This window comes from Arvicola amphibius, chromosome 8 (assembly GCF_903992535.2).
Source record: "Arvicola amphibius chromosome 8, mArvAmp1.2, whole genome shotgun sequence".
Taxonomy (NCBI): Eukaryota; Metazoa; Chordata; class Mammalia; order Rodentia; family Cricetidae; genus Arvicola; species Arvicola amphibius.
In genome coordinates this window covers 100,286,998-100,301,927 of record NC_052054.1, presented here as the reverse complement: position 1 = coordinate 100,301,927, position 14,930 = coordinate 100,286,998, and the positions used below count along the sequence as shown (strand labels likewise).

At 46.8% G+C, this 14,930-nt stretch overlaps 1 long non-coding RNA gene across 6 annotated transcripts in view; it reads left to right on the top strand.

The window, feature by feature from the left end:
* Positions 1-14,930, top strand: part of LOC119820323 — a 72,074-nt gene that overhangs the window by 45,036 nt on the left and 12,108 nt on the right. Inside the window, exon 4 of one of the 6 annotated variants that reach the window (XR_005286480.2) lies at positions 14,429-14,643. The exons of the other annotated variants lie outside the window; for them this stretch is intronic. This is a non-coding gene — a long non-coding RNA (uncharacterized LOC119820323). The remainder of the gene's footprint in view (positions 1-14,428; positions 14,644-14,930) is intronic. 6 annotated transcript variants of the gene reach the window in all.

Genomic DNA, 14,930 nt, shown 5'->3' with positions numbered 1-14,930 from the left:
TCAACCTGTGGATTGGGATCTCTGTGGCTGGGGTCGCATATCAGATATCCTGCATATCAGATATCCTGCATATCAAACATTTACTTATAAAAGCGAAATAATTACAGTTATGACGTTGCAACAGAATAATTGTATGGTTGGGGGTCCCCACAACATGAGAAACCATATCAAAGGGTCACACAGCATTAGGAAGGTTGAGAACCATTGTGCTTAGTCAACATTCAGTTTTAGGGAGAACTTTGTGACTTTGAGTCTGCGACAACACCCAGCCCACATGTGAGACTTCTCGAGGCTGCGTGGCTTTACACAGCTTGCTAATGTGTCACAGTTGGGGATGACAAGAACCAGGGTCCCACCCAGCTCTGAAGACCCCCAAAGCCCAGGCCTGTGTAGAGCGTTGTTTCTGAATGATCTCCTGCTCACCCTCTCTCTCCCACCCTCACTGAAGGCAGACACAGTTTGAAGCCACTGGAGGAGGCTGCCCTGGGAGAATGGACAGTTCAGGTCCCTGCCACTAGACGAGGCACATTTGGACACAGAGTTCAGCCTTGAGGTGTGGACCCAGGAGCCTGTTGACCACAAGGACTGTTATGGGGTGGATGTGAAATGCTCCCCACGGGCTCGCGTGTTTGAGCCTTTGGTCTCCAGCCAGTGGCGCTGTTTCAGGAGGTTATTGAAGCTTTGGGAGACAGGGAGGGCCTGGCTAGCAGATGTAGGTTATATGGGACGGATCCTTTGTAGTTGAGGTAATAACACTGTCCCTCTCTCTCCTGGCCTAACTCTGCTTCTTGTACCATCAGGATGTGAGAGGACCTTGCTAGGAGCCCGTCACCCTGCATGCCACCAAGTCTTTCTGCCATGATGGATGAAGGCTATGAGCCAAAACAAATATCTCTGTTAAGTTTCTTCTGTCATAACAAAGGGAGGGGAAAGTAATACGAGCTCCCTGGGACTGCACCGTGAGCAATATGGCCGAGGACCAGTGGGCCTGGCTTCCTCACACCTAAGCCCTGGCTGGCCTAGAGTGCTTTGGTTAGGAGAGCAGCTTGTTCAGCCAATTTCAAGAGTCAGGTTGGAAGCCTTGGTGTTTATTTTTTTTCTTTCTCCCCCACCCCCAACCCTGCAAGTTCAGGGTGTTTCTGGAACACTGAAGAATGTAGATAAGAAGTCCAGCTCCTCCCTCGAGGGAGGGGGTCGGGATTTCTGGGCTCTGTGGAATCCCAGCAGTGAGAAGATGCTACACCAAAGCTCAGCCCTCTGTGAGGAGTTGCTTTGACCTTCGACCTTTAGGCAAAGAGTGATCATGCCCCAGGCTGAATGGAACCCGGAATCATTTCTGGGCAAAACCTCACTCCCAGTCCAGTCCAGTCCTATGTGGGATGACTCTCCCCTCTTCCTGGGCCTTGCCTGCCTTTCCACAGCATCTTAGGAAAGCAAGACTTCAAGTGTTTGGCAGATGTAAGATTTCAATGAAGTGACCTAGGTCCAAGTTTGCCAGAAACGCCAGGAACACCGCGGTAAAACTTAATCCAGTCGTGCTGGTTCCCCTCCAAATGCGATTTATCTTGCAGTCATCAGAACTTGGATGAAACGGGAAAGCAAGCTCCTTTCTTCCCTCACTGGGATCCGTCCATTAGTCCAGGACCTGTGTCCCGTTGCACTCCGTGGCTTCTTGGCCATCCCCTCCTTCACATTCTGTATTTGTGTGATCATTAGCATTCCTTTCCCGCTAAACTTTTTATAACGTTCAAGTCAGCCTTTTATATCCTTCCCAGAAGGGCTGAGATCTCGTGAGCTCCCGCTGTAAACAGCGACTGCCTGGCCTTAATGCCGAACATGCTTGAGTATCTGTAAAAAGCCAGGCCCTTCGGTGGGTGCCGCATGCGCAGTGTGGAGACTCAGTGAAGAGGTACAGATAACCTGGCCCCTCCCACAGCCTCAAGCCCAGCTGCTGCTTCTTGTGCCAGGGAAGCCTGCAAGACAGAAATGTCACCCTGAAATTAGCACGGTCAGTGAATCAGCGCCTCCGTGATACCTAGCCCAGGGATCCTGGGCAACTGGCTGTGTGTTTTCTGCTTCATGCTTCGGTTTTGACATCTTTTTTTTATTTATTTAAAGATTTTATTTATTTATTATGCATACAACACTCTGCCTCCACGTATGCCTGCAGGCCAGAAGAGGGCGCCAGTTCTCATTACAGATGGTTGTGGTCGCTGGGAATTGAACTTGGGTCCTCTGGAGAGATGTCTCAGCCGTTAAGAGCCCCTAGTTTTGACATCTTGACTGTGGGTTTTCTTCATGGGATGAATTTGAGAGCCGAGTGTCCTAATGAGTGGGAAGTGCAGGCCTGTTGCATGTTTAACTTCTGAGTCTGGTCTCAGAGGGGCAGAAATGGGAGCTCTTGGCCCCTTCCTCTGACCAGGAGTCATCCACCTAGCTCAGAGTTCTTATCAAAGCTGGGCTGTCCCCAGGAGACTGGTTAATGTCTAGAGACAGTTTTGATTACTGGAATTTGGGATGTGTAGCATTGACTAATAGGGACAAAAGATATTGCTAAACACCATATTGTGTACAGGATAGACCTCCTAGTAGCAAGAGTTCATCTGGCCCCAAAGGTCAGGGGAGCAGCTCTGTCATTTGAGATTATAAATTCAAGACGTTCATTACAGTTTTGATTTAAAAACAACAAAACTAAAAACCCCAAAACCCAAAACCAAACCCCTAAACCTCTGAGTTGATGCAGACAGCTAGGAGGTAACATGAAAAAATGAATCCAATGGTTTCAAAAAGAACCCCCCCCCCCAAAAAAAATGATGGCATTCCCTTGAGAAGTCAGTAAAATGTACCAGAAGCAAGCACCATGGGAAGAACATGCACTTCATGTGCCCCGGGGATGAGGGATCAAGGATGTTGCTAAGCACTCTATGGTGTGTGGGTCAGCACCCAATAACAAAAGCTCATCCAACCCCAAAGGTCAGAGCTGAGACTGAACAGCCCCAGTCTGGCTGTGAGGTTGCCCATGGGGATGAGCAAATGTCCTTCTTGCTTGGATAAGATAGTTCAATCAGTGAAGTGCTTGTCACATGAGCGTGAGGACCAAAGATGGAGTCTGAGGGCCTATGTGAAAATGTCAGGTATGGCCTTGTCTGAATTAGGTTTCTATTGCTATGATAAACAATGTAACCAAAGCAGCTTGCGGGAGGACACAGTTTATTTCATCTTACCCATCTTGATGACAGCTCATCACTGATGGAAGCCAGGGCAGAAACTCAAGGCAGGAACCTGGAGGCAGGAGCTGATGCAGAGGCCATGGAGGAACGCTGCTTACTGGCTTGCTTTATACAACCTGCTTTCTTATACAACCCAGAACCTTGCCTGAGGATGGCACCGCTCACATTGGCCTGGGTCCTCCCATGCATTCATTGATCAAGAAAATGCCCCACAGACTAGCCTGCCAATCTGATGGAGGCATTTATCAAATGAAATTCCCTCTTCCAAGATGACCCTGGCCTGTGTTGCGTTCACACACAAAAAAAATTATAATGCCAGAACTAGGGGAGCAGAGATGCTAAACACTGGGGCCTCACTAGCCAGCCAACCTAGACAATTTGGAGAGAACCAGGCCAATGAGAGACCCCGTCTCAAAGTACAAGGTGCCTGAGGATGACACCTGAGGTTATCTTTTGTCTTCTGGTACACACACACACACACACACACACACACAAGCACATTCATGAGCACATACAAATACATTCAACTTTCTCTTTGGACTTCATTTTTGGCATGTGTGTTATTTAGAAATATGTTTGGTTTTCAGATATTTTGGCATTATCCAACTATGTCATTTTTTTTATTTTAAACCTCTAGTGCAATTCCTCCATTCCGGTAAAAAAACCCACAGCGTGGCCTGATTTCTATTGTTTTACCTTTTCTAGGGCGTGCTAATTTATGTCTCAGAATGTGGTCTACTGTAGTGAAGGCTCCAGGCCAGAGGCATGTGGATCTGGTGTGGCTGAGCGAGGTATTCTATAAATATCAGGAGGCCCAGTCAATTAATGCTCAATCCAGGAACAGTTGAATTGCAGTTCAATTCCACTAATTTTCATGTGAGGTTTTATTTTAATCTGCCTGGAAGCTGACCTGTGCTTCACAGGGCTGTAACTCGAGATGTCCCTGGCCTTGGGGCACAGGTTCTTGTGGACACATGTTTTCATTTTGTTTGGGTCTGCACCTTGCTGTGACTCTCCGGTAGCCAGTGTGCCATCATTTCAGGAACTGCAGGCTCTTCTCTAAAGGGTCCACGGCACTTCATGATCCCACCCGCCAGGGCGAGGCCGAGTTTGCTCTTTTCTCAGTGGCTTGGGTAGTAGGGTAATTTGAAGCCCACCTTTCCTGGCTGGTTTTATGTCAACTTGACACAGGCTAGAGATCTGAGATGAGGGAACCTCAACTGAGACAACGCCGCCATAAGATCCAGCTGGAAGGTGTGTTCTTAATTAGTAATGGATGGGGGAGGACTCAGGCCGTTGTGGGTGGTGTCATTCCTAGGCAGGTGGTCCTGGGCTCTGTAAGAAAGCTGACTGAACAAGCCATGGAGAGCTAGCCAGTAAGCAGCACGGCTCTATGACCTCTGCATCAGCTCCTGCCTCCAGGTTCCATCTCTGCTTGGGTTCCTGTTCTGACTTCCTTCAGTGATAAACTACGATGTGGAGGCAGAAGCTAATAAACCCTTTCCTCACCGCCTTGCTTTGGTCATGGTGTCTCATTCACAGCAATAGGAACACCAATGGAGACACTGGCCTTCCTCTTTTCATAGGTGGCCCTTCCGTGGTATGAAGAGAGGCTTCACGCACGTGGGCGTGGCCACTTGGCCAGGGTTTGCATTTTCAGCAGAGTCAGTTGTCACTTTGCTCCCTTCCAGGCTTTGGCTGGCCTCGCTGACTCAGTCCTCCCACCCATGGCCAATATCTGTCTCTCTCCCATGATTACACCTGCCGAGACTTCTCCCTCCAGTGAGGCAGCCTTCGAGGGCCTTCATCTTCCCTGGCCTGAGTTCTCTAGTCCTTCTACTTCGGGCCTTTCTCTGAGCTCCTCAGAATATTCTGTCCCACCACACATTTCCTCATGGTTAGAAACATAATGAGACCGCATGGCATCCGAAGAAGCCGCAGGTGCAGGGAAGCTGTCTGGAGTGTGTGTGGCATCTTAAAGATCTGGCCTCAGCCAGCCTTCTTTTCCCACTGTCTTCTTGTCTTTGGAGTTGAGAAACAAGAAGCTGAGCTGAATACCAGTTGTGCCTGCAGCACTGTTCCCCATCCAGGCCTGGCTGCCACAGCATCCTTCCACTGCAGTGGGACCTCTGAAGGCTGGATCCTCCACCCGACACAGCCTGAGAAAAGCCGTCTATCAACAACAGGGCCCTCTCCATCCCTGCCTCCTGCAGGGACAGACTTACTCAAGAGTTACTTGGGATTTGAGGGTCACTTCGAATCTGACCCTTGGTTTGAAATTTCTGTTGTTTTTGTTGGAGAGGATGCTATAATGTCAACATCTCCATGGCCTTGGGGTGACCTTGGGCAACTCCAGAACCTAAGAGGAGTCAGTGTTCATGATTAACTGTTACTCTGTGGCTAATTTGCCTTTTGCATTTACATTGCTACCTAACAGCCCATGGGGCTGCTGGAACGGCCTGGTGAAATTTGGCAGTGTGCTTGCGGGAGCATATTGGTATGATCAGTTGTTGACCCAGTGGAAGAGACAGAGCGTGGGGGAGCCCCGGCAGTCACCCCAGCCTTCAGTTTTCCCCTTTGTGTGGTTAGGTCCAAAGGAGAGGGGAGGCAGCCCTTGCCACTGCTACAGCGGAGTCTCAGCTTCATCTATTCTGAATTTCATTCACTTTGACTCAAGAGTGCATTAAGACTCCCCAGGATAAGAGAACAGGGAAGCTAAGAACTCTTTAAAAGACGGAAAGGGGGTGGGAGGGTGTTCTATTTCAGTGTGGCCCTGGGAGTGCTGTCTCTCAGGTTGACTGCCTGGATGATCTAGCCCAAAGTAGAAAAATTAAATGCCGAGACCTGCAGTGTCCAACAGTGTCCAACAAACTTAGGGGGCATCTGCCTTTTATCACAGACAAGGCAGGCCACTTCTGCTCCAGGTTGAGGGAAACACTCAACAGGGCCCTCAAGCCGTAGCTCACTAACTCAGGCCAATGAGCAATCAAATACGATGGCCCTGTCCGCTCACCTTCCCTTCACTTTGACTAACGGCCTTCATAAGAACCAGGATGTGGGGAGGCTTGCTGTCCCGCCTGCCCCAAGCTTTGTCTTACCCCTCAAGGATTTCAGCATGTGATCATGTGGCTGGTCCCATGGTCTCCTTCCAGCTTGGCCCAAGCTCCTGCATACCTGAGGTGGCGAGGACCATGAAGACGAAGACCAACAACAAACCTTGGTCAGGGGTGTGGTAGAATGGAAACGCACACACGTGACTAACATTGGAATGCAGAGGGGCGCGGTCAGATGCCAAGGAAACGTGAGACTAGTCTCACTCAGTACCTGTAGCTCCTCCTATCGCCTCTCACCCACTCCCTACCCTAAATCTCTCCAGGGGCTGGGTTTCCCCTCCCTTCCCAAGGCTTCCTTACACCCTGCCATTTCTGGTATGTTCTCTCTTGGTCCTCTTCCCCACCCACCCCATGGCCTGGTTCAACCTAGACTCTTGCGGATGCCTCTCTGGCTGTCTCTCCCTCATATCTACAATAAAACCCTTATCCTCAATCAAACCTAGGAGCTGTCATATCCTGGTTTTCATCCAGGCACAACCCAAGTCCACGGTTTGGCTGCACATGATTCTGGCTGGTGTGACATGATCAGGCTCATCCGTATCACTAGCTACTCCTGTTCTCCAAGCTGCCTCTCCCACACTCCACTTTAGAGAGTGGGCTTCTCCTGCCCACTCTGCAGACGGGCCTGGGTTCTGCAATCAGCACTCTGTCAGTTCAGGGTGGAGCCATCTTTGTGTTCCCCAGCCTCAGTTTTCCCGCTCTGAGGCCCCACCTTACACAAGTTCCTTTGTGACGTCCCCCTTCCTCATTGCAAGCTCCTTCTTCCCCTCTGTGTTTTTGCTGGCCAGCAGAACACTTTGTACAAACTCCTCAGTCTCAACAAATACGTTTTCAATGGGTAGACTGACTAGAGCCAAAGATTACAGCTCTTCTTTCATATTTGTGTGGACATAAAACTTGACTCTAAAATCGGAATAGAACTGACCTGACATTGAACTGAACTAATGTATATTTATAAATTAGTCTACAGAATGTGAAGCATCATTATGACATTTTCATACATATGTATCAATGAACTGTGCTCACATTCTCCCCTCAGTACCCATTTTCCTTTCTTGTTGTGTACCCCATCTGCCCTCTGGGTTTCCCCATAGCTTTTTGAGGAACCCCTGTCCTGATTCCCATTGTGTCTACATAACTTACATTCCCCTGGGCAGTGTAAAGGGTCCTTTCCTGTTGTTTCCCTCTCTGGCTCAGGCATAAGAGCAATAGTGGTTCATATGATGAGGCTGATAGTATCCCTTCCTTTCTCTTTTATGGACTATTTTGAGCAGCATTGGTGTTAATTTTTCTTTAAAGATCTGGTAGAATTTGGCAGTAAATTTGTCTGTTTCTGGGCTTTTCTTTGCTGGCAAACTATTATTGCTTTATTCTTGCTGTTGACAATTGTTCTATTTAGTTTATTGTTAGGCCCAATGTGTGTGGGGGAACACCACAATGGCAGTGCTGGTGGCAAGGTTCTAATAGAAGGGTTTTGGCCCATTAAACAGAAAGATTGTTATTGGCTCAACAGAGGCCTAAAAGGCAGGTTTCTATTTACCAGGGGATTCCCTTAAACCACAGGCCCCAAAACTACAGAGAAACCCTGTCTCAAAAAAAAAAAAAAACAAATAAACGAACAAAAAACAAACAACAAAAAAAAAACACATTAAAATGGAAGCCATAATATATGTGCAGAGGACCTGGTTCAGACCCATGCAGGCCCTGTGCATGCTGCCTCTGTCTCTGTAATTTCACGTGAACTTTGAGTGCATTGATTTAGAAGGCTTTGTTTGCTTGACATCTCCATCTCCTCTGACTCTTAACACTCTTTCCACCTCCTCTTCCCTGGGGTTCCTGGTGAGGAAATTTGACGGAGACATCCATGTAGGACTGAGTGTTCCAAGGTCTCCCACTCTCTGTGTAATGTCTGGCTGTGGTCTCTGCATTTGTTCTCGTCTGCTGCAGGAGGAAATTTCTCTGATGCTGGCTGAGCAAGACAGGTCCAAGAACCCAGGAGCTGCTCGGTCATGGCGCTGAATGCCTCAGCTGGTATTCAGTATAGGCTGGAATCCTGTAATGTAGGCTCTAATGCCAGTGACGTAATGAGCTTTCTGTCGAGTCAAGGGCAACCAGGCAAAGAGCAAAAGCTTCCTTCTTCCAGGTCCTTATATAGGCTTCCAGCAGAAAGCATGGCCCAGGTTAGAGGTGAGTTTTCCAAGCTCAAAATATCTGGATTAAAGGTGTAATCACGGTTAGAAGTAGACCTTCCCACTTCAAATTAAAGAAAGCGTCCTTACAGATGTCCCCCTTCAGTTTTTGGGTTTTGGTTAATTCCAGGTGTAGTCAAGTTGATATCCATGACTAGCCATCATACCCATTATTTGGCTATTCCATTTATGTCGCCTTCATATGTGTATATATTTTAAGAAACTTCTACTCTCTCCGGCTTCCATACCACCCCTCAATGACCCTTTAATTTTAGTTGTCTGTCCTGTATTCCTTCCCTCATCCCCCTCCTCTCACTGACTTAAGAGCTAATAACCACATGTAAGCAAGTACATACCATATTTGTCGTTCTGGTCTGGGATACCTCACTATGGATGTTTTTTTTTCCTAGTTCCATCCATTTACTCACAAATTTCATGATGTCTTTTTTTTAACATCTGAGTATTCTTCATTGTGTAAATGTACCCCAATTTCTTTACTCATCCTTCTGTTGGGGACCATCTAGGTTGTTTCCAACGTCTGGCTATGATAGACAGAGCTGCAATGAACATAGTCGAGAGACTGTCTCTGTGGTAGGATGAAGCATCCTTTGAGTATGTGCCCAGGAGTATAGCTGGATCGTGCGGTAGATGGATTCCCATCTTCCGGAAGAGCTAATACACTGTTTTTCACAGTGGCTGTACATGTTTTCACTACCAACAGCCATAGATGAGTGTTCTCCTTGCTCCACATCCTTGCCAGTATGTGCTGTCACTTGTTTTATTGATCTTAGCCATTCTGACAGATATAAGATTAAATCTTAAAGTAGTTCTGATTGCGTTTCACAGGTGGCTAAGGATGTTAAACCTTCTTTAGGTGATTTGCAACCATTTGAGTTTCCTCTATTGAGAAGTCTGTTTAGATCTGCACCCAGTTTCTAAATTAGGTTATTTGTGGTCTTGATACTAGTTTTTTAAAAAAGTTCTCTGTATATTTGGGATAATAGCCCTCTATAAGATGTGTAGTTGGTAAAAAAAAAAATCTTTCCCATCTGCAGCTGCTCTTTTGTCTGAATGATGATGTTCTTTGGCATGCAGAAGCTTCTCAGTTTTGTGAAGTTCCCTTTATTAAATGTTGATCTTAGTGCCTGTGATATCAGTGATCTGTTCACAAAGCATTTTCCTGTGTCAGTGTATTCAAGGCTATTCCCCACTTTCTCTTCTACCGGGTTCAACATCTCTATCTGATTTCATGTTGAGGTTTTTGATCCATTTGGAGTTGAGTGCTGTGCAGGGTGGTAAGTATAGATCTGTCTAGATTCTTCTACATGAAGCCATCCACACTGACCAGCAACAATTGTTAAAAATGCTGTCTTTATTTTTCCAGTGTGTGTTGTGGCTTCTTTGTAAAAAAAAAAAAAATCAGGTTTCCATAGGTGTGTGAATTTATTTCTGGGTCTTCAGTTCAATTCCATTTATCAACAGGCCTGTTTTTGTGCCAATATCATGCTGTTTTTGTTACTATAGCTCTGTAGTACAACTTTATTGGGGATAGTGATATTTCCTGCAATTCTTTTATTATTTAGGATTGTTTTACCTATCCTGGGTTTTTATGTTTTCATACGAAGCGGAAAATTGTACTTTCAAGGTCTGTGAAGGATTGTGTTATAATTTTGATGTGGGATTGCATTGAATCTGTAGATTTCTTTTGGCTGGATGACTGTTTTTACTATGTCAATCTTACCAATCCATGAGCATGGGAGAGCTTTCTATCTTCTGATATCTTCTTCAATTTCTTTCTTTGAAGATTTTATCATATAAGTCTCTCACTTGTTTTGTTGTTTATAGGGTAAAAGGGACAACTGGAGCAGGCACTGAACACCCTGACTCTGTACCCAGAGCCAGTGAAAGAAACACACCCTGGATCAGAGACCTGGGACAGGAAAGAAACGTCTTTATCCCTGCCCTTGATGCAGGAGAGTCTTCTATCTGTTGCTTTCATTGGTTAATTAATAAAGAAAACTGCTTGGCCTGATAGGTCAGAACATAGGTAGGCGGGGAAGACAGAACAGAATTCTGGGAGAAAGAAAGCAGGGTCAGGCAGTTGCCATGAAGCTCTGGCCCAAGATGGATGTAGGTTAGAATCTTCCCGGTACGCCACCACCTCATGGTGCTACACACATTAATAGAAATGGGTTAATCAAGATATGAGAGTTAGCCAAGAAGAGGCTAGATATAATGGGCCAGGCAGTGTTTAAATGAATACAATTTGTGTGTTTGTTATTTCAGGTGTAAAGCTAGCCATGTGGGAGCCGGGCGGGACGAAAAGCAGGCCTGCTCGCCTCCTCACTACATGCTCTGGCTCTGAAACTAGTGTCAAAGAAACACACTTTGTTCCTTGAATCAGAGCCAGTGAAAGAAATATGCCCTGGTCCTAAGATTAGAGTCAAAAAGATAAAAAGGACCAATGAAAAAAGCACCGTTTGACCATGAAATCAGAGCCATATCTGCCTCTGACCAACTAAACTAGCCAATCCCTTAGCGGGGGGTGGGGGTGGGGTGGGGGGGGAGGGGGAACTAACCAATCTCTCTTCTCCCTGGGAAAACTCTGCCCCTAAGAAGCCCTATATAAGCCTCTCTGCCTGTTCAGTTAAGGGCCATGGTTTATCCCTCCCTGGCAGAGGCAGCCACTCTCCTGGACTCCTCCTTCCCAAATAAATCTTTTTTTTCCAAAAGAGTTTTGGGTGATGATCTTCATTCTACAGAATAGAAGAATCTGGCTGGGATGTCCCTTAGGGGACTGAGCAGAAAAACCTTGCTGAGATGCTTTCTTAGGGTGGTTGAGCAAGGTGGAGCAGAACAGAAGAACCTTGCTAGGATACTCCTTAAAAGGGGGGCTGATCAAGACTGAGCAGAAAAAGTAACAACTTTTCCTGGAGCCGGAGATTGCTACATTTTTGCAGGGGTTTCCCCTTTAGCAGAGCATTAGCAAAAGAAGAAACATCTTGGCACCAGAGAAGAAGCACATAACTCTGCTAGGATGTTCCCTTAAGGGAAAAGAGCAGAGCTCATCTGTAGTGGCTCTCCAGAAGATTATATCCAGGATTGCTATAGTCTGTGGGGAGACCATCCCCCACTGCATCCCAGCTTCAGGTAGCCTGGCTTCCCGATAGGACACCTTTTCCTCCAGGGCTGAGCTGTTCTATTGTGACTCTACCCCTCCAGAGCTGTCCTATTGAGACTCCAGCCTCCAGAGCTGTCCTATTGCAGCTCTAAGTATAGCCTGGCCTCCCGATAAGTCAGGATATCTCTACAACACTACAACTGTAACACATTCCCCGACAACTTACATATATTATCATAGCATCTGCAAATAGTCTTAGACTTCTTCCTTTCCAATTTGTATCCCCTTGATCTCCTTCAGTTGTCTTATTGCTCCAGTGAAGACTTCAGGTACTATATTTAGTACATATGGAAAGAGTGGACAACCTGTCCTACTCCTGACTTTAGTGGAATTGAGTTTTTCTTTGTTTAAGTTGATGTTGGCTATGGGCTTGCTGTAAGCTGTTTTTATTATGCTGAGGTAGGTATGTCACTTGTATCCCTCATCTCTCCAGGCCTTTTATCATGAAGGGGTGTTAGATTTGGCAAAGAACTTTTCTGGATTGAATGAGATGATCATGTGGCTTTTGTCTTTCAGTTTGTTTACATGGTAGATTAATTGTTTAACATATATTGAACCATGCATGAATCTCTGGGATGAAGCCTAATTAATCATGTTGGATGATCTTTATGATGTGTTCTTGGATTCAGTTTGCAAGTAATTTTATTGATTGTTTTTGCATCTGTGTTCATAAGGGAAATCGGCCTGCAATTCTTTCATTGTTAGGTCTTTAAAGAGGACCTGGTTGGTGCTTACAGCAGGCAGTGAAATGAACGGCAAAGAAATGAGAATGAAAACTCTGTCCAGATTGATTTCATCAACCTGGATCAAACTTAGGGAGAGTCTTAGATTGGGTTTCTGTTGCTGTGAAGAGACCCCATGACCAAGGCAAGACTTATAAAGGAAAACATTTAATTGGGGCTCACTTGCAGCTCAGAGGTTTAGTCCATTATCATCATGGCAGGAAGCATGGTAGCATGCAGGCAGACATGGTGCTGGAGAAGGAGCTGAGAGTTCTACATCTGGATCAGTAGGCAACAGGAAGTGAACTGTCTAGCACACTGGGCATAGCTTGAGCACATGAGACTGCCAACCCCACCCCCACATTGACATACTTACTCCAACAAGGCCACACCTATTCCAACAAGGCCACATCTCCTAATAGTGCTACTCCCCATGGGCCAAGCATTCAAATACATGAGTCTATGGGGGCCATACCTATTCAAACCACCACAGAAAGTGTGATGCCAGGTGAGTTCTTCCAAACAAATTTAAACAAAGTATAATTTGGAAAAAAGTTTCTTGGTGTAATACAACCCCTGGTACACGAGGAAGCATAATCATATCAAAGGTTGACTCAGAGTACAGGCCACTTCTTCTAAGAAGATGGTTTCTAGAGATAGACCATCTGTACTAGTTTAAGGATCTGAAGATGGCTATGGCCTGATCTTGGTCAAATAGATAATGTAGAGGTCATTTTGGTTATTATTGGTCCAGGTTGTGGAAGCTTGGGGGAGCCTCTAGCTATACAGATAATACAAGGGTCATTTAGACCATGAGGTATCTCTGGTACTGGTTATGAGAGTTTGGAGTGCCCCTGGCTGTAAGGATCAGTTAGGTTACTAGCCACCTCTGGTCCTGGTTGTATAAGTTTGGTATGGCCTGGCTCAACAGATAAGGCAGACCATCAGGCTATTAATTGCTTCCAATTCCCAGCTTTCTGGATGGAAGAGCAGGTTTTACGTTTTTCCCATCGGAGACGCAGTCCTGTGTAGTGTGTCATATTCCTGGTTTCTCTGGAGATCTGTGAGCACAAGGATTTCATGCTGTGCTCCCAACAGGTCTTTCTGTAGTTGGGGTGAGCTCATGGATTCAAATGCATGTGTGTTTTCTGTCTTTTCATTTTGCTGGTGTCGTGGTTGTGAGTTGCCTTGAAGGAAATTCTTCTGGGTTCCTGATGGGTATGGGCACTGTGGATGCCAGGTAAAATGTATTGCTAGGTATTGGGACCTGACATTTAGGAATGGTGCTGGACTAGGAAGGGGTGCTGAAGGAGGTCCCTAGGAGGGAAGAAAGCAGGGTGTTCCACCAGGGTCTGCTTAATCCCCTGGGAATGGGGTCAGAGAGAGAAGAGGCCACAGCAGAAGGTCTGCTGCAGAGCTAGGGATGAGGCCGGGGGATTAGACTTGGGGGGTTGGAGGGAGATGTGAAGATCTGCAGTTAGCCCGCTAGTTTCCCTGGTCAGAATAGCCTGTAGACTCCCAGGGAGTGCGCACTGGTGTTAGGGACTTGGGGAAAACAGTGGGTATGGGGAAGGAGTTGGAGGGGTAGATCTGTGTGATCCCCTGGAGATGGGAGCAGGGGAAGAAGTGGACGAAAGTGGGGGATTGGATTTGGAGGAGTGGAAGGAGGGGTGAAGATCTGCAGTTAGCCTACCTGCTTGCTTCCTTGACCAGAGTGCTCTCTGAGGCATTTTGGGCATGCTTAGGAAAACTAACAAATGTTGTCATTTTTGAACAATGTGCATTCTGTCATCCTGGCCATGGAAAGTCAGACTAGACAAACCATGTGGTCAAGCAATTTGGATAACAGGTAGGAAGGAGCCCTGTCACGAGGGACAAGCCATACCCACATCCCCAGCCAGGCTGGTAGTTGCGTGGTTTAAAGGGAAAGTCCAGCCTAGGGTGAGAAGACCTAAGGGGTTCAGGACTCTTCCCACCTGCTTGCGCTCTCCAGGATTCAGGTACTAATCTGAAGTGAGATTAGAACTGCGTGGAGATCCTTCTAATTCCATCTGACTCTGTGGACTTACGGCTGGCGCAGACAGTCACAGTCTTCGGACATTTTGCCAGAAGCAGCTTCCACACCACCAATGTAAAGGGAAATTGAAGAAAGCCATGGAGCTTTCCACAGAGCTGTAGCCGAGGGTGACAGACACTGGTGAAGCCTGGGTATGCACAAAAGTGGGCCCCTTCCATACCTGTCACAGAGAGGGGAGAAGGGTAAGGTGGGCCAGAGTGGGGGTCGTGTGCTTCGGGCTAATGTGCAAAGCAGGGGCAGGAGCTGGGCTGTGGGCTCTGAGGCGTTAACAGTTTCCTCAACCGCCGCAGGGGATGGAGGAGCCTGGAGCCCAGGCCTTGGCAGATAAATGGCTTGGTGTGGTGTTAAGTCCTGTATTTAACAGCTTGATTAATGGGCCAGAGGAGAGCAGCTTGGCTAATGAAGTGTGCAGGTGGCT